Here is a 21,493-nt window from a genome sequence, read left to right on the forward strand (position 1 = left end):
AACAGCAAATGAATTCACATTATTAACTATATAAGAGACATATAGTTGTCTCATTTAATGCAGAAAATAAGTATAAAATATGAAAATCTTTCTTTAAATAGAGTACGACCTTCTTTAAGCTATAATATTCATTTAAAAGATCTACAATTAAGTCAACACTAGGTTTAATGTTAAAAAATGCTTATCTTGGATCACAAACAATGTATGTGCATATTCTCTTAATATTTCAATTGAATATTGTACTGAATAATGTAACCCTGACAAAGGGTGAGACAGAAAAACAGAGAGACAGAGAGCAAAACAAAGAAAACAGCATTAATGAAAAATATTAATAATGATTTTTAAAAATTCAAGTAACATGAGCAAATGAAAAAAACAATGATGAGATTTAAACATTGAACTTACTGTGATAGTTGAATTCAAAAATGAATACATAAAGGCCAACAGTATTTTGTTATACTAACAGTGAATAAGCATGAATTAAAATTTTAGTATACTAGAGCATATGGAATAAAAACTGAAGTGGAAAATATTATCATATTTTTGCCACCAGAAATTAGGACCATGCACTTTTCCTGTAATAAAGTATATAGTATGAGTGTGTGTTTGTATGTGTGTATAGGCTTATGGTAAAGTTGATTGCATCTAGAGCTATAATGTATTAAGCTGGATAAGATTAAATTAAGCAATGGAGAAAATTATGCTATGTAGATGTTCAATAAACATGATAGTTTGAGGCTAGAGTAACTCAGAATATCATTTAGCAGTAAATCTTAATTTAAAGGTAATAGTGCAGTCTAAATAATGATAGACAATATGCTAAGTGCATAAATCCTTGGGGTAGTCATGTATCAATATTATCAAGTATTACAGGACACAGTTGTATGTGTCGTGTATTCATGTATGTCCATCTGGTGGTTTTACTTATACCAGCAATATCATAAACCCACTAAGAGTGCAGCACACCATATTGTTGTGATAGCCACTCTAGGTGACATGCAGATTTTCACTCCATTATACTTAGGAAACCACAGCCACATATGTGGTCCTGGCTATCATGACTAAAAGAATCTTATACATCCTATGACTGCAGTTTATTCCAATAGGCTGCCAGAAGACCCCAGGTGATGCAAGTATTAGTACCAGGGATAAAGTGAAAAGTCAGGAGCAGAAGTATATCATCCTATTAGGCTAAATCACATCAGGTTATGGATTTGGATGTTAATGTTGACTTTATGATTATATTGATGCTTCCCTCTCCAAATGTTATTCAAATGGTAATGAATATCCAAATGAGAAAATAACAAATTACTTGTCCAAAAGTAAATAAATTTTAGAATTTGTTTGCAAAATGTTGAAAGGCTTTTTGTTTGTTTGTTTGCTGTCGCTGTTGTTTTTACCCACAGATGTAAACTTTGAGCTCGTGAGTCACTAAACCCAAACATTTTAAAGAAAATGCCTTTGGTTTAATCTACATACATTGCATTGATGTGCTGACAGTTTGTTAGTGCAGCTGGGACATATGTGACCAAAGAGGAATTCATGCCACCTGGCTGCCATGTCAGATGGGGAATAGTACTCAAATGGACATCATGCCTTGCCAGCTGTGATTCAAGTGTGTTCCTTACCTGTCAGGGTATGCTGCTTACCTGTAATGCATGCTGCTCACTGGCTAAGTGGCCTTTCCACAACATGACTCATAAAGGGCCTGAAGAATACAGCTGAAATTTACATAAGAGCAATTCAGTTTTAAAATATTAACTAATACTAATTATATTCAGCTCAGATTACTGTATATGAAGAAAGAATCTGTAATTGCTGATTGCTGATTACCATAATCATTTATTTTATTTAAATCTTAATTTCAAATCTTTTGTGCTTTTATTTTTGGTTATTTATTATTATTCCTGAAGTATATTTATATAAATTATGTTCATGCCTATGTTATTTATATCTAACATTTAGTCAGCATTTGGTTAAGGAAATATTTTAGGTAATTTTTATTTTATTTTTTAAGTAATTCCATAACGATCTGCTGAGATGATGACTATTGTTTTTCCTTGTATATTGAGGAAATTGGGGGGATAATTCAAACTAGTAACTTACTGAAGCTCATGTACAAATTCAAAGTATTGGACAGAATCTTGAGGGGGGACTAGCATTTCACTAACTTTTTATATGCCTGTTGATACTCAGAATATGGCTTGGTCCTGTGCTTTTACTTTAATATTCTGATCAAGAAATATGTGTAGTGATTTGATCCATGAGATCAAACATTGTCCAGGCTTATACAGTGGGCAGAGACTCCAGAAAAAAAGAAAGCACAGCACCCACACAGGTGAAAATATCCAACACTAAGTTCAACTGATGTAGTTACATGTGATGCACATGCCTATTACACATGAGAAAGATTCCTGGGTTAAAAGTTTTTGGTGTAACACAGCAATATCACAGGAAATGTATGTGAGTTTGTGCCAATGTCTATAAAACACCTGAAAACTCTCAGTAAACTACCTCAGACTACTTGAACTATTGTGTATATAATGCAATATTAGAATTCCATTTCCTTTCATGATTATGATGGTTGTGGATTATTATGGCTATGATTAGTTGAAGAGGTGCAGACGACACAGGAACTAAAGCTTTCAAATTGTTTCTATGTCATTATTATGAGTCTTCTCCTGCATAGTGCTCAATTCCTAAACCAACAGCAGATTTTTGTAAAAGGCTTAGCCAATAGCCCTTGAACCATTATGCATGCATAGGCCAGGATCCATCTGGGCAATGAAAGAAATAAATGGTAATCTAAATCATAGGCAACACATTGATTTTAGCACTAACCTGAAATGAGTTTGGATGATTGCAGTGGGTGAAAAGCCAAAACTAATAGCTGTTAATCAATTGTCTCCTTTTAATACTAGTACTAATTAGCATGGTGATCAATATTAATGCTAAATTTAACATTTAAAAGAACTTTTGGGTTTCAGGGATAATTAATGTTAATATATTTGTAGTGGTCACTAATTATTGGTGTCCCATAAATCTATGATTGTTATTAGGCTATTGTAAAAATAAAATAAGTATTCCTGGGTACTAAAGCTCCAAATAAGGATAATAATCATGTTAGGTCAAAATACTTTAGGGGACACAAGGGAATATTGATAATTAATTATAACAGAAACACCGACATATCCCTTTGATAATTAATCATATTTATCATCTTAACAACAGGATTAATAAGAAGTATTTCTTGCTGTGCTCCTAGTGGAGAAATATTACCCTAACTTACAATATATAATAGCAATGTAATTATGAAAGCTACTCAAACATGATACATTCAGATCTCCTCAAATATTCTGAAATATAAATATTTCCCAACATATTTTTAAAAATGATAATCTCTTAATCATTGCAGAAATTCATGCAACCGTAGAAAACATTATGTAATTCTCATCAAATTCCTACTACAATAACTGAAATGGTGTGGAGCCATAGTTTCTAGAAATACATCAGTACTTAGAGCAGGTATGATTAGGCCTTAGGAAAAGGGACCAAAGTAATGGAGAATATTTTAGAGATAAGGAAAAATTCTAAAGTGCTACACTGATGGTAGATTGGGAATAAGAGGTTAGGAGAAGGCTGAGTCTAGAAGCATAAAAATTACTTTCATACAATAACTGCTAGTGATAGGAGAAGTTTCTTGGATTTTTTACCATATGTTATTCAAACTATAATGTATGCTACTTTATGTATTTAATCGATATCTTTGCCCTAATATAGTAATGAATCATTTCCCATTTGATGATTTTGATCTGAATTTTTTAGGTGATAACCCTTAGCAGATAACAAAAGAATAGGGTTGCTCTTTGCTCCTATGATAGAACCTGAAGTGTCTTAATTGGTACCAATAGTTAAGGCAGGGAAAAATAAAAATATCTCATTCAGTGTTCCAGTCTGCTCTTATCTCATCAAACACAACATTAAGCGTTTTCAGGTCCTTTGTGTTCTTATTTCTACTCATTTTCTCAAATATTCATTCCATCTGCATTTCTACAATGAATATAACGCAATGAATTAGGATGAATTATTGTGTAAAGAGTTGAAAATTTTACGTGTCCTATTGAAATTAGTCTTGTAGATACTTTTCATAATCAAACAGTTAAACTTTATGTCTGGTAGTTTTAAAATATGAATCATTTTGGAAGTTTTTAGTGTTTACTGACTTTCCTTTTGACTGTGGCATGTGCCTTTTAGTTTCTTTTTTATTAATGGCCTGACATGAATGATACATTGTAGGGGTCTACTCCCTCCAAAAGTATTGACTTTTGTTTTAGTAAATACATAGTTTGTTATGATCTTTCTCTAGTAGTTAATAGGATATAACACCATTTCCCTCCCCCCATCAATGGAAAATTTAAGACATCTGCTATGACATTTCAATTGGGTGATATTTAAATTCCAAACAATGTCCTTTGTGTAGGGCAGCTCCTGCTGTCTATGGATTTTGCCTGAGTCCTTGGATTACTTTACATGTACGAACTGGCATTTTTTTTTCTCAAATATTTTAATGCATTTGCATTTTTTACACCCATCTAATTTTTTTCTGGTATTTAATCGCCTCAATTTTTACCTTAATAATTTAGTCCCTCTTGAGTATTGCTGCAGTTATGTGTTTGAGTTTAAGGATCCCTTCTTTTGTGGTTTAATGAGTGCTTCCAGAAAAAAAAAAAAAAAAACACCGCCAAATTAGCATAGCCCTCACCATGCAATTTGTGTTTAGAAAATTAATTACCTGTGCTACATCCTTGCTTTTCTTTGTTTTCTGGATCTTTTAAATATTTGTTTACCTTTAAATATATTTTCAAATTTACCATTTCATATCTTAGAAAATTAGTCCCAAATCAACTACAGTGAATTTAGAACCAGAACTTCAAGACATAGCTTTCAATGATCTTAACTGTGTAAATAGGAAAACATGGGTTTGTTTGTGTTTGCTTTCTTCACTGCATCTCTAGTGGTCCTATTGTGCTAAAGGTGCTTATTGAAAGTTAATGAAATCTCAGCAACTGAACACTATTGCAATAGTGACACCACAAAGCAGATAAATATCACTATAAATTCATAATCATCACTTTCAAGGAGGTCCAGACCATTGTCTAGCGGTTCTGCTGTATCTGTTTTCAAACTGTTCCCTCTCTCCTAAATACGTATGTCAGATTTCCCCATACTCCTTAGATGTCTGACCAGCTAATGCTCTCAAGACCACTATTCACAACACAATTAGGATGTGACCTTACTTCTTGCTGTATATTGAATAATTAGATCCTTAGAAAGAAATTATTTGAGATTTTTGATACTAAGCCTACAATTCACTAGATCTGTGAAGTGGTTGGAGAAATGATGGCACACCAGTAACAACAGAACATGCCAGGTCCCCCAACCAGTAACACTGGAACATGGCAGTCCTCCCCTCACCAGTAACATTGGAACATGACAGTCACCCACCAGTAACACTGGGACATGGCAGTTCTCATGATAATCCCGTTAGCTTAAATGTAATTGCCAATGTGTTATTACTATGTAGCCTATGATTTTTATATTATTATATAAGAAATTTCATGGGTTTCTATACTTGCCCTTTCCAGTGAATGAATTGAGAAAAATAGTCTTTTGAATTCTTCTATTTCCCATGTTATCTTATAACTACTTTCCTGTTTCCTATTAAATTAGTTTATTAACTAAATTTCTGCAGTTATAATCTATGCACATACGTATGTATGCATCCGTCATTTACACCATCCTTTAATGAGGTTTAATATGTTTACCAAAAAAATCTTCTTGGTCCTCTCCATGCATCTCTTTAATCCCTGTCTTCTTGCCTTTATTTTCACTGTTTTCCAGGAAAATCCCTCAGTAAGTTATTTATGCTTCAACTATATAATTCCCAAAATAAGTCTATTTCTTCTATAACCCAATCTACCAAACTGACTAAAAGAAATAAGTTCTCCCTACCAGACAGACATATGGCTGAAATTAACCATAGTCAATAAATATTTTATAGTTACAGTGTACTATAAGAAACATATTGTGTCTATAAGATTAACTATGCCCGTAAGGCCGACTTAACTGTCTCGCAGTTTAGACACTACATCTCACTTAACTGTATGGTACAACTGAGCCCAGTTATGTCCAGACCTGGCTCAGAGATTTCTAGGACACAAGGTTCAATCAGGATAGATGTGACTAAGTTGAAATTTAAACAATGCCCATCCATATGACTTGTTTATCTTTTTTTTTTTTTTTTTTTTTTTTTTTTTTTTTTTTTTTTTTGCTGAAAGGAACATCTAGCTGGTAAATGACCTGGACTGAATTCTATATAAGAAGAGAGAATGAGTATCATATGTCTGAGAGTCAGAGACCTTGGCAATTTGGTTTTCTGACTTTCTGGCACAGATGACCCATTTACTCCTATCATCAGCTTTGAAAAGATACTGTCAAATTACTACTTAAGCATGAGATTATGTCTCTATTAGTGTTTGCTTCAAATGAGACAAAGAAGCAGCCTTGAAGGATCTGGCCAACTAGCATCCAGTGAGGCCCCAAATACTAGAGTCTTACCTGACTTCATCTCAAGTTTAATGAACATGACTACTCCCAACTTTTGACATCTTGTTTTCCAGGGTTCTAAGACATCAAACTATTCTTCTTTGTGTATGTATTTATAAATAATCCTGCTTTATTTTCCTGTCACACTCACTCTCTTCTGGCATGCTCTTATATGCTAAATTCCTTCAGGCGCATTTCTTGCCTTGAATTACAACCTAAGCAATCTCATTCATAATATTGATACTACATATTATATAACTTTATCCATCTTGATCCCCTTCAGAAGAGCTCATAGCTCTTCAACTCATACATTAACTATAAGGATTTTTATATGATTACTTAAATGCATGCTTAATAACTTACTTTAGAAACTTCAAAGAAAACTCAAATGCCACGTGTCCAAAATTGATCTGACTTTACTTCAAAACTAATCCATTAACTATAACTCCTATCTCATGCATAATGCTTCAACTTAAAACACAGATTATCTTATTATCACAGGCCCCTGACAACGAAGTCCACATGATTTTCTGTTACTACCATGACTGCCGTGTCTTTCAACTTTATCTCATCTTTCATAATCACTGCTACAGCTATCTATTTAACTGAATTCCTACATTCTCCCCATTCATTTATTATGTACTTTCTTAAAACCCTTTTTCAACTTAAAAGTATATGTAAAAGGGTGATTGTTTAATTAATGACTGTCTATGTAAGTAAGTTTATCAAATGATCCATTCGAATGTACACCACATTGGTTATATTCACAAATTTATCCCTCAGAGCCTGGAATAGTCTTTTTTTTTAAAAAAAAATACTGAATATTTTTCAGATGAGTGGTTATGTAAGTTAACAAATAAAACCTAACTGATACATAGTTCTGTAGTATGGCTAAGGTAGGGGCAAGTAAGAGAATAATGAAAGAAAAAAAAATACAAGAATTAAGTGTCACCTTTATCAGTTACTAGAATCACCACAGATTAATATTAGTCCTATAACTGACATTTACTCTGTATGTTGACCTTTTTATCTCTGCCTATTTTTATGAGTATAAAAAGTTCACCTACTTCCTCTAATTTATGTACTTGTTCATTTTAGGAGATCCTATAAATAGTTAATAAATATATACTGTTCAAAATACTTGAGATAAGTCTACATAAATCATGGACCCTGGCCTCATGTTCATGAGTGCTATAGACCCCATCACGAATGCCCTCAGGTGTTAAGACTTGGTCCCAAGCACAGCATTGTTGGGAGCTCATGGAGCTTTGAGATAGGTCCTAGTGGAAGTTTTAGGTCACTACGACCTGCCCTTGAAATGAATGTGGAGCTCCAATTGCCTTCCTGTTTATTTCAACTTTGCTTTCCAGCTCACAAAGTGAGTGCCTTAGGTCCATTACATATTCCTGCTATGATATGCTGCACTGAGACAGAGTTAACGCCATGGGACCAACAGATAATAGACTAAATCATCTGGAACTGTAGTCAAAATAAATATTTTGTTTATAAGTTGATAATTTCAGATATTTTATCATAGCAATGGAAAACTGACTAATATATGCAATCTTAGAGGGAGCAAGACATACAGACCATTAAAATGTGGTCCACATTCCCATTAGCTTAGCAGCAACAGAGAAATAAAAGTGCTAAAATAAACATAAAAACTCCAGATTGACTGGGACTCTTGCACTATGTTTGCATAAAATGGGAATGAGGGAAAAAACAGCTACACTTATCAGTTACTGACTATAAATAAGCAGAAACATTCTAATACTGTGGTAGAAACAGAGATCCAATCCCATGGTTAGTTTGAATATCACATTAAATGCACATTTACTATTCTATGTGTGGAAATGAGGATCAAAGTCATGATTCGTGGGAACTGACTTGGCTCATGAAGCCTTGTTTCCTTCCATACTCATTTGTTTGATTAAATAAGAGATAACCAGAATAATTATCAATTTAACATGATAAGCAGGAGTCACCTGGAAAAGGGGACCCTCAGCTGAGAAACTGCCTCTGTCAGGTTGGCCTGTAGGCGAGTCTATGGACATTCTCTTGATCAATGACTAGTGATGTGTGAAGTCTCAGATATTGTGAATGGCACAGACAGTTTGGGGTAGCAATTTTCCATGGTCGCTGTTTTAGGTCCTGCCTCCAGATCTTGCATTGGGTTCCTGCCAAGTCTTCAATGGATAAAGACTGTAACTTGTAAGCTACACAAAGAAATACACCCTTTCTTCTCCGCGTTGGTTTTGATCACAGTGTTCATCACACCAATATAAAAAGTCGGGACAGTGGAGAAAGTCTCCTCAATCTAGAAGATGGTATGAGTCTAACTGACAATATCTCAAATAGCTAACCTTGTAAACTATGTTCCAAATTTTATCAGAGATTTATGATTCATTTGGTATCCAATTGAGTCGTATTTCAAGTTGAAGTTTCCCTGACAAAATACAGATTTTTCTGTCAAATATATTCTAAAATTGAGATAGAAATCCAATTTTCCCTTTTATTTCATATGGCATTTTAAATACAACAGTTAGTTTAGATTCTCACTAAGTACCACATAATGTAACAAGTGTTAAAACACATTAAAAGTCTTTTAATTATGTGAGGGTTGTAGTATTAGCATGATCGTTAGGAAATCAAGGATTATGAATATTAAGTCACTTGTTCAAGATGAATGGGATAGTAAGGCTAAAATTCAAGCATACATTTATTTCACTGAAGCTGTCATTCTCATGAAGTTTGCATAAGTGAATCTATTGTTTTATCTATGTAGAGCACTGAAGAAAATCAACTCACAAACTTTCCATATTTTCATTTTTCTTTTATATGGTGTTCACAGTTTTTGGGGATATAAATGTGTATGTCAGATGTATCTATGCCTGGAAATGCTATCTGAATTGCTGCGAAAGGATACTACCTTGTCAAAACAAAAATCACAAATGCTTCCAGAATAAAAGCAACCAGGCTGATGATAGTCTTTACCTCTGTGATGCACACCTTAAACCTTCAGGATTCCCTTGAATTACAGCCCTCCAGTTTTCACTGTTTGGGTGTGATGGCTGCTCTGTTTCTACATTGGTAGCATGTCCAACGTAAATAGTTTTATATCACTGATGTAGCTTTGCTCCGACAAAGCAGAGACTATTTGCTCCTTTCATTATGCAGGTAATTTATATAAATGTCAGTTCATAGATTAAAAATTGCCAAGGATTGTCATTCTTTGTTTCCTTAATGACCCTTTCCCCCCCTAAATTCTCAATTCTTTCTTTTTACTTAATCTAATGGGGAAACATGTAGTCTTAGTCAGTCTTGGATAAATTCATTCATCTTGTTTGAGCTTTTCAGTCAATACAAGGTAATAATCCTTCTAACAAATATAAAATAAACATGCAAAACTAATTTGTTTAAGGTTTGGATGCCATGGAAGCATCTGTGAAGTGTGTTATTGTGACTCTCAGTTTCCTATTTATATTGATAGCCCTTTAAATTTTTATTATCCTACCTGGTTACAGGCCCCTAAACAGTTTCTTGTACCCAGAATTCCACATTTTCAGATTTTCTGGGAACAAAACAGCAAGCAGGCACATCACTATACTCTAGTGACCACTTTTATACCATTTTGTGGGACACAAAAATAATTGGCTGTAATGAACTTTTCTTCTTGACACTAAAAGCTATCAAGAATTGTATAATAGCTTTTGTATAAATGTATCCGACAATATTCTATTTCTTTATTTTGGATTAAGTTGTATTTCTCACAAAATTTCTACACACTGGTTCTTGCAAATGTACTTTTATTGCCAGGCAGTAGTAGCACATGCCTTTAATCCCAGCACTTGGGAGGGAGAGGCAGGCAGATCTCTGTGAGTTTGAAGCCAGCCTGGTCTACAAAGTCAGTGCCATGACAGTCATTCAGAGCTGTTCTACAAGGAACCCTGAATCATTTTATTCAGAAATGGGGCCTTTGAGAACATGATGAGGTTAAGATGATAGACTGAAAGAGTACCTTAATCATATGGTCCTAAACAATAGCATCTACATGCAGGAGGATTCGAAGACAAACTCAAGGGTGCAACAACAGCAAAGCAACAGAGAAAGAAGTTGGAGTCGTGCATCTATAAACCAAAACTACTAAAGATCACCAGTCACCAGCCTATACTGCAAGAGAGAAATTCTACACAGTCTCACAAGAGCACAGGCCTGTTGATACTTTCATTGTAGACTTCTTTCTCCTACAACTATGAGTGATAATATAGTCTTTTGTTTTTAGTTATCTATTTCCAGAAGCTCCAGTACTCTATTTTGACTCTAAAAGTTCCAAAAGTTCATTCCTGGTTGTGTAGCAGATTCTTGATTTATGTTTTGTTCTTTCTTGATTTTTAAAATCCATTTTGGAAGTTACATCATACACTTACACTTGGGATGCATTTTAGTGAAGGGAGAAATGAAAGATGAAGTAGAAGACCCTGGTCTGAGATACTAGTGCACCTCCTTTGGTTCTATGCAGACTCAAATTTTAATTCCTTATTTTATATAAAGTAATGGAAAAATTATTTTACTTAACATTCATTATTCTACACTTAGTATTTTTGTATAGGCCTCATTTCTTGAGTCTATTAGGATTCTAGTCATATTTATGTATGCCTAGTTTCTTGTAATTTGAAAGTTTGTTCCTTCAAGCATTTCTCTCGTGTGTAAGAATCCTTTCTTAAAACTCAAAATGCTGATATTTCTCCCTTTTATGACTTTCTACTTAACAGTCTTTCTTTCAAGAGCCATAAATTTGTGAAGAAATGACCAGAAAAGAAATCCTTCAATTAACTTTTCAAGATCCTGTCCCGTCATTTGCACGATTACTTCAACCTTTCTGAGTCATCATATTTGGAGTTTTGAATATGTAATAGTGCTTGTGGCTTCCTGGGCCTCTTCCTTCCTGCTGTTTTAGCATATCCACAAAGCAGTGCTGCCAGGATAGTGGAATGTCCCTTGATTCAGCATAAAGATATTAAGGGAAAACCCGATTGGAAGGGAAGTTGTAGGCTGAATTTGACTTCTAGGTTCTATTAAACACTTAAGCTGGTATTAGTTCTGAGATACAGGGTTGTATCATTCTCAATATCGACCTGTGTAGCCAAGGACCATGAAGAAATATATGCATATGAAATAAATCAACACAAATGAAATGAAAGTTCATCAAGCTTTGACCTGAGACCAGGAACGGAATCATAATGCATAGGGCTGACCTTGTGAAGGAGTCTGCATATGGCTTACTCTTTTTGGCATTCATAGCTGACTTTCTGTTGGCACGCTGGCACGATTCCAGCTCTCTTCTGTGCCCTCCCCCTTGTATTATAGAATATGGGCTCCCAGATACTGCACTTCAAAATCCTTGTCATTTTAGATTATATCAAGGAAACCATAGGTAGATCAGGGAAAGTGCCCTTCTAATCTTGGGGGTAGGGGATTGCTAGGAGAACTCAACTGTAGCTCTCTAAGCTATACTGAGCAAAGGATTTCCATTAACTCTACAGAGATAATGATAGGACTTTGAGTTTGGTCAATTAGTTATTTCCTTGGATGTATGCCATGTCCTCTTTTGACCTCAGTGATCTCTCCTCTTCCCCAATAATGAAAGTGTTAACATTATTGGCTTAGAATTTAGCTACAATATGCTTTGCCCCCTTTCTACATAATGTACAAAGGGTGTTTGGTACAGACATCTTCCTGTTTCAGTAGGCAGCCTCTGAAGCTGCAATGTTAGAACCCTAATTGGAAACTAAACGCTCATGATGTTTAATCTTGTGAGTTTGAGAGGCGGGGGGGAGCTTTATTGGCTTACAGACCACAAGTGAATTCCTGCACTTCTAAGACGCTTTCTTATTTCAAGAAAAGTTGACAAGATAAGGTGATGGCACCCCCTTCCACTCCTGTGTACTCCTTAATCACTCTTCTGGGTTCCTGTGGTGAGTGACCCTTCCATGTCAAGATCTACATTTTCAGTTAATGTTCTTCACTCCTGATAAAGTGTTCAGAGTTGTTCTCAGTTCATAGACAAAGTAACTTATTTAAGGTCTAATTTTTGTGAGTGGAGAAACTATATTTAAATATAGGATTTGCAGTTCTCGATCTAACAACCCTTTGCCTCACATATGCTAACTGGCTTTCCTACTTATTGACATCTCAACAGGAGACAAAAGACTTCTTCTTAGCACTTTCTGGGCCTGTTCTTGGGTACTCTTTTGTGATTACACTCTCTAACTTCCTCATCTCTCAGAGGCTGTGTGTTAGGTCATGGGAAGTCCATCTATCTGGAAAGGAGCTCAACTTGGACTGTAGGGTTTCTGGCAGTTAAGGAAAAGCCAGAATTCCTCGGGGAATTGTGATACTGCTTCCCATCTCCCAAAAGTCATTTCCCTACCTCTAAAGAAAGGACACATTGCTATGCGTAGTTGCATAGAATAGTCCATGCTGACCACCAGACTCCCTCAGTCCTTACTCAGACGTATTTGTTACACACTCCTAAGGCCATGCTAGTCTCCCTAGGCTCCCCTCCTTCCAGATATCCACTTATTCTCTATATAATGGCAAGCTACCCTTCCCTTCTGTTATTCTTACTCATAGCCCTTGCCATACCCAGTATGTTTCTCTTTCTCTCTGTTCTGAGCTCATCCAAATGTCTCTGGATAGTCTTTCTCTTTTACCTACAATAAAAACCTTCCCTAATAATGTAGCAATCACATCCGCAGTGTCTTTACTGTGCCTCCATGTGTACATTGTGTTCCTGTGTTCATAAACGTGATAATTACTTCTGACTTTCAGATACTTTGCAAGAATAGTTTGGGGGTTTAGTTAGAAAATGAGCAATAGTTTTAGAAACTTCGGTACATCTTTGGTTAATAACACACTGAACTTTTTTCAGCCAATTAAGACAGTCTTTTACTATTCTAGCCAAATCTTCAATTATATCTGTAGGTGTATACAATGTGAATCCCTCCTCAGAATCCTTCTGCAGACGTCTCCATGTTTAAATATATTCCTTGAAATGAAAGTGAGGTGTACTTAACTGTTGTCATTTGAATTTGTCACTTGTCAAGCCCCTCCAGGCTAGTTTCTGTTTGGTGTGAAACTTTGACTTTTGAAATAACCCAGTAAGGACATTTAGATGTTAATGGGGAAATATCTGGAGAATGAGCAATCCTCTTCATTCCCTTGAAGTTTGTGTACTGCACTTATCTGTTTTCTGTAGCTCTTTTCATCCTTGTGTGATAAGAAAAGGGAAGGGAGAAACCAGTAACAAATATGGAGATTATAAATCCATTACTCACCACTCAGCTATAATTCTCCAATCATAGAAATAGTACTGTAATTTCCTTATACATTGACTGCTATGATTACAATAGCACTTATAAAATATATAGTAACCCAGTAATCTGACCATTTTGTTTGCATATTTCACCTCAGTTCTTTTTTAAATAAACCCTAGCCTTGGGTGCTTGGTTCTGACTGAGCCAATTTAAAAATCATATTTCTGACTTTTTACTAGATATGTAGACAAAATAAACTACTCAGAATGCCTCCATATACATAAAAAGTAATTCATGTTGATTATCTGTCATTTACAGCCCAGAATAAGCTTGATCCTGTGGTAAAGCACTGTAGAATAAATCCTGTAAGCTACAACCAAACGTGGTAAAGGAAGGGGGAAAATGAAACTAGAATGGGAAAAGAATTAAGAATCACAGGAAAAAGAAGTTGTATGTAATGGAAATGTATGGTTTTTGGAATTTTGTTGGTATTGTATGTGGTCATTAGATATTTTAATATAAAGCAGAACAGTCTTTCTTGAAAAACACAGTCCACTAACAATTCCATATCACCCGGTTCCTGCTCTACATCTACCTCACAGTAAAAGTTACTGCTGTTATCGTTTTACAGAAAAAAAAATTCCAAAATACATGTTTTACCCAAGGTCACACATCTAGATAGTGTTAGGTCCTCCATCGATAGAGATCAAAGAATAAGTTATGGTGTATATGACAACCTAAATTTTACTCATTATCCTACATGTGTGCACAATTACTCATTGAAAAAAGAAATAGAACTTCCCTTTTCTGATTTCATAATGATGATGATGATGATGATGATGATGATGTTGATACAATTTCCACTTTCATGTATATTTGTGTACTTTCGATATAATCCTTAGCATATTTGTGTGTATGTACACACATATAAAGTGTTCTGAATAGTCTACCCGGAAGACACACTTGTTCAATCTACAAAGGATTATGGGAATGTGAAAAGTAAGGGGCAGAAAGAAAATCCTGCTAAATATGACTTGTTCAGAGTTATGAAATTCAAAATGTTAAACATAGATGTTCAGCCTTGCATTTCCTAGTGTGGTTCAAGAACACAGGCTGGAAAAAAAAAAGCCAGTCAAGCCACCTTAGGTCTAACAAGTTTTTATTTAGGTGGATTCATGCCTCAGTGACTCTCAAGGTCCCTGCCAGTCTGGCAATTCTGTGTTCTGATTTCTCAGTGTGAAAATGCCTTATGTCTTCTATGCTCAGCCAATAAAGCTATAAGAAGGGGTACTTCTAAAGTGAGCCTTTAGAATTTCATTCTTTGTTATTTGTACAACCGGAATACAAATGGTGTCGGCTCCATTATCTTTCTGCACAAAATGTTCCTTCCTCAAGGCCAAATCAGTGGTAGGAAACATGGAATTGTGCCCCAAGTACCTCAAGGGCAGCTGGCCACTTCTATTTCTAGATCCCAAACACCTGCATTGCTCAAAAGCTGGTCCCATTTCAAGAAGAGACGTTTGGAAGTCATTAATATACTGCTTGCTTACTGTGGATTTGAGAACCTTGAAATGTCAAGTTTTAGCTGGAGGCCAAGTTGAATTTGGGAGCCCTCATACTGATGGGTGATGAGATCATTTACATTGGATTATACCTCTGGTGTGTGTGCAATTTAGTAAATGATGAATACAGTACCGATTACTGCCGTACATCTGCTGGGCACGTTTATCAAATAGCTCTCATCTCACCTCCTAGGTGTGCAATCTTCAATCAGGAAACGTATTTGAGGCAGGAAATCAGTTCTCTCAGGCCATGGCATCTGCTCCTATCTCTTTTGCTGGATGCAGTTTTGTCCACTGACACATGGGAAAGTAGACAGTATCAGGACAGTGATTCATGGCCAGAAAGCAGGGCACTTTGAAAATCACCACCAGTGTGCACAGCAGGTCATTTGCTGACTATTGTTGGGAGACAATAATAAACATTTTGCAAAAAGCAGGGAAGGGGATAGATATTTTTCATCTGAAAAAAAGAATCAGAAACTGAAATGAATAAGTACTGTGATGATAGTATTTAAATATAGGGTTCATTCTGTCTGGTACAGGTACATAGGTGGCCTCTTAAGAAGAAGTAGAAGTTCTGTATATGCTTCTGTAGTATTGTCAAAAGCCCCAAGCTTCTGACTCACAAGAATTGATCCAGTATACAGTATAAGTCCTCTTGCCTAGGACTATACGCTATCCCCTATGCTAAATAGATCTGCGGCCTTGTATGCACTTGATTCCTGTAATTTGAGAGAGGCAGATGTTTTATTCTGAATGTAAATTTAACCCTGGGTTGATAAGAAGTCTGAAGAAGTATCTCTCAAAGTGCTCCCATTCTAAGAGAGGAAAACCAGGCTATAGAGACATCTTTTTGTCTAAATTGTGTGTTAGAAACATACTTACATTTCTACACTCTCTCTAGGGGTCATCTTTCTGCCTACAAAGTTATTTTCCTCTTTTAGAATGAGAAAAATGAAGGCCACCTCTCCCTAACAATCATGAGGAAGAAGGCTACTTATCCATTCTTCACATCTGGACCACTCAGCTGCTACCAAGGATGTTTTACCTGCTTCTCAGCCAGCCATTCGAGGCTAAGTTCTGAGTAAATGGGGACAATGTGTTACTCTAAGAACTAATAAGAACCTAGTATCCAGCCCAGTTTGCCTTGTATTCACATGACAGTCAAGTTAACAAAAGACACATTGAAAATGCCTCGGCAGCTCAGGATTTGTAGATAATACGAGAAAAGCAACTAAGAAACTAGAGTTTTTCTTCCTGCTTGCAGCACAATATGGTGGCTGTAGTGCCAACTCTTAGGATGTCATTCTAATTAAGAAACAGTATGGCATATAGAAGTCTCTTCCTAATCCACTTAATTTCACTGATTATCCTTCTCTGCAAAAGGTTGAGGAATATCATTCATATTAGTTCTACTTGAAGGCAGTAGAAAAGGTTTTTTTTTTAATAGAGAAGGTTAAAATAGAGAACAGTAGCATCCTATAAAACTATAAATTTTGAGAAAGACAAAAAGTGGTGAAAATCACAATTATTTTAGCACTCATCATTTAACTGGGTATTTTCTGACATTGGACAGGTATGGTGACCTGATTAAAGAAATGGATGACTTGGGACACTGAACACCTGCCATCCAAGTTTGCACCTACATGAGTCATCCCGCAGCAACTATGCACCAAGGTATTTGCAAGTCTTTGATAGAAGAGAAAGTTGTGTGTGTATAAAATCATAGGTAAGGGGACTCTGTGCAGAAGTAGTGTAAACATTTAAGGTGCATATATATGTATATGTACATATATAATTTATAGGGATTTCTAGTTTCCACTATTTCTTACCTAATTTCTTTTTGGTCAAATATTATCACAATCTTGATAAATATATTAAAAAAATATGTGTTCTGCTGGTCATGGGATAGTTCTCTTTCTATCTCTTTGCTATTGTGTACCCACAAACTAGAGAGAGCCAGTTGCTGAACATTGTCCTGTGGCCTTCACATATGCCTCTGAAAGGGCACACATGTGTTCATATGCATGTGTGAACACAAATGCACACAATAAATAAATAAATGTAAATGAGCTGAATTGAAATCTAGGATTCATAAGTCAGATACTTTAAGTTGTACTGATATTTTGCTTCCAGCATTTAAATTAATATTTTCACATATTGTTCATGTAATACCATGTCAACTCTTTAAAAGTGAAAATATAAGCATCAGGGTATGCCATGAGTAATACAGGTTAAAACCCATCTTCCTTCTATTGCCATTCCAATTTCCTACCCAAATATGCACTCAACTTGATGTAGTACAAATAGGAAGCAAATTTAATTTCAAATTTCATCTATACTACTTTCAAGCTTTGGAATGATTGTGTATGACTTGATTTTTTTGATCCCTTGATGAAAGATCGAAATATCTTTTATGTTGAAATATTAATTCAGCATGAATTTCTTTGGGATTGAAAAATCCAGTGAAAACTCCCTTTGGTATGATCAGCACATAGTACACACTCAACAAATAGCAGCAATTTCTTTCTTTTGTTGAAAATAGATTTTTTCATTCAATATATCCTGATTATGGTTTCCCACAGTTTCTTCCACCCCCTTCCCATATGAATCCATACCCTATCTCTCCTTAGAAAACAAAAGGCAACTAAAGAATAATAATGAAATAAGATAAATAAACAAATCAACAACAGACAAAGCCATTACACACACACACAAAGAGAGAGAGAGAGAGAGAGAGAGAGAGAGAGAGAGAGAGAGAGAGAGAATGGGGCTTGTAAGGTACACAGTATGAGACAATGACCTCCAAAGATGCTTGCTGCTGGGTTTGTTCACTCTTGGTCATCTCCTGGTAGACAGAGGACCTACCCTTATGAGCAGTTTGTTTCCTTAGTGAGACTTCCTAGAGAAAACAATGTTTTTCATTTGCCAGTGTCTGGAAGTTGGAGATATTTTCTGGGTTAGAGATGGCAGCATGTCTCCAGTCATCCTTTCAGCTCTAGAGCCCTATCTCTGTGCAGACTGATGCAAGACTTCACAAGTATGCCAGCTTTGCTGTGTCCAGAGGTCTTGATTCCTTGGTATCCTCCATCTCCTTTGGCTCTTACACTCTTTCTTCCTCCTCTTCCACAAGGTTTCCTGAGCCCTGAGGGGAGGGATTTGATGAAGCAATTCATTTTTAAGGCTGAATGTTTCAAAGTCTCTCATGCTTTGCACCCTTTCCAGCTGTTGGTCTCTGTATTTATTCCCTTCTGCTGCAAGAGGAAGCTTCTGTGATGATGACTAATTAAGGCACACATCTTTTAATAAAGCAGAATTAGGAGTCATTTTATGGATATGTTCCTTTATCAGAACATATTTGGTTTTACCCTAGACCTCTGACCTTTCTAGTTTCAGGTTTCTAGCCTCCCAACCAGAATTGGGTATGGGTTCCATCTCTCATGCAGTGGGTCTTAAAGCAGATACTGGTTGGTTTATCCCACAAGCTTTCTGGCTATTGCACCAGTGGATGTTGGAGGTAGGTTACTCTTGAACAAAGGATTTGTAGTTGTTTGGGTTTTGCTTTTCTCCTTTGGTAGCATTCAGATAACGTTCCAGCAGCATGAATACTAGTCGATAGAGGCGAGGCTCAACTTCTCCAAATTCAACAAGTTGTGTTGTTTTCACCAAGAGGACCTTATCATCAGTTTGTGGAGAGTCACCAGTAGCCTTGACAATACTCTGGAATGTTTTGTGGTTCCCATAAGACGGCTTTGGCCAACAATTCTATTAGATGCAACCCATTTCCAATACCGGAAAGTTTATTTGGTGACAAGAGATGACTAACTGGAGTTCTCTCTTCCCTGTTATTTGGTGATTTCATTTATATTACTCATACGTGATATAGTATAAGAGTTTTCTACTGTATTAGGTTTCCATACGATCCCTCAAATGACCCTTAGTTTTAGTGATTTCTCTGTGTATTCCTTCCCTCTCGCCCTGTGTTTGATCCTCCCGTTTCATTCCCCCCACCTAGTCCATCCATCACTATTTATGGCGTTATTCCTTAATTTAAATGATCTCTAATTTCTTCTTCCCACTCTTTCTTCTTTAAAGAAATAGTACAAATAAAGCTTCAGAAAACATTTCCTCTCTTTTTTTCCCATGTTTATAATGTGTCTTTTTATTTATTTATTTATTTATTTATTTATTTACTTATTAATTAAAATTTTCTGTCTCTTCGGGGAAGAAATATTTCCTCTCTTAATGGGGTTGTAATACCATAATTTGCTGATGTAAATCTATATGTTTATAAGGACAGGGAAAAATTGTGAAACCATTTTATTTTGCTGAAACAATGGCAAAATTGTTAAAAAAAAAAAGCATACTCCACCTTAGCTTGTCAATATTCTATAACTGTTCTTAGCTCTGTCTTTTATTCTCCATCCCTCACTTCTCTGCCTTTCCTTGGTCCTGCTGCAAAGTCTATTTCTTTGCAATATATTTCACTCTTGCATGATTAATGTTACTGTTGTCAATAAGGAAGGTCATGAACATTGTGTGGTTTGAAAACATCTTCTTTGGCTACCGAGTCTGAAGGCTCCCAGGTGATCTTGATCTGATGCTACTATCCCTCCCTTTGCTAAGGGTTGTGTAGAAGTGCCTTTGGCAGGGTTTGGAATCTTTCTGATGTCTTTAGAACCAAACACAAACCACTCACTAAAGGCAGATAATTGTCGGTTTGTCTCTTTGGACCCTAGATTAACATTTACTTACAACTCTAAATTCTGAAAGTTAGTCATGCATCTTTTTTTTTTTAAATTTATTTATTTATTAAGGATTTCTGCCTCGTCCCCACAACCGCTTCCCATTTCCCTCCCCCTCCCCCGATCAATTCCCCCTCCCTCATCTGCTCGAAGAGCAATCAGGGTTCCCTGACCTGTGGGAAGCCCAAGGACTGCCCACCTCTATCCAGGTCTCGTAAGGTGAGCATCCAAACTGCCTAGGCTCCCACAGAGCCAGTACGTGCAGTAGGATCAAAAACCCACTGCGATTGTTCTTGAATTCTCAGTATTCCTCATTGTCCGCTATGTTCAGCTAGTCCGGATTTATCCCATGTTTTTTCAGACCTAGGCCAGCTGGCCTTGGTGAGATCCCAATAGAACATCCCCATTGTCTTAGTGTGTGGGTGCACCCCTCGTGGTCCTGAGTTCCTTGCTCGTGCTCCGTCTCCTTCTGCTCCTGATTTGGACCTTGAGATTTCTGTCCGGTGCTCCCGTGTGGGTCTCTGTCTCTGTCTCCTTTCATCGCCTGATGAAGGTTAATATTCCTGAGGATGCCTATGTGTTTGTCTTTGGATTCACCTTCTTATTTAGCTTCTCTAGGAACATGAATTATAAGCTCAATGTCCTTTATTTATGGCTAGAAACCAAATATGAGTGAGTACATCCCATGTTCCTCTTTTTGGGTCTGGCTTACCTCACTCAGGATAGTGTTTTCTATTTCCATCCATTTGTATGCAAAATTCAAGAAGTCCTTGTTTTTTACTGCTGAGTAATACTCTAATATGTATATAGAGGTTCTGTAGTCATGCATCTTTATGGTATAGATAATAATATTTTGAGCTCTCTTAGAAGGATGGCTGGAAAATGAAATATGTCCTTACCCTACTCTGCCCAATTCTGCTTTGACAGCACAGCAAAAGTGTTTAACTTTGGCCAGTCACCTTTCCTCATGAGTAGACAGTCAATCACAAAGGCTCATGGTATTGTTTAAAAGATATTATCACCTGATTTTTGGTAAGTGTTTTAAAGCCTTCATTAAAACAAGTCAAGAGGGTTGAGCTGACTGACTTTTACTGGTGCTGTGGGTTCATCATCCCCGGTGATACATTTTAGCTACAAGAATATACACTTGAAGTGGGTCTCCTTCTGAGGAGCCCAGACCTTTAAAACTATGCCACTTGCATACAAATTCTATCACTGAGTTAGCTCTTTAGAAAATTAATCTTTCTATTACCTCTCTGTGTAA

Source organism: Microtus oregoni, unplaced genomic scaffold (assembly GCF_018167655.1).
Source record: "Microtus oregoni isolate MIOR12 unplaced genomic scaffold, Mior012 000005F_ref0000423, whole genome shotgun sequence".
Taxonomy (NCBI): Eukaryota; Metazoa; Chordata; class Mammalia; order Rodentia; family Cricetidae; genus Microtus; species Microtus oregoni.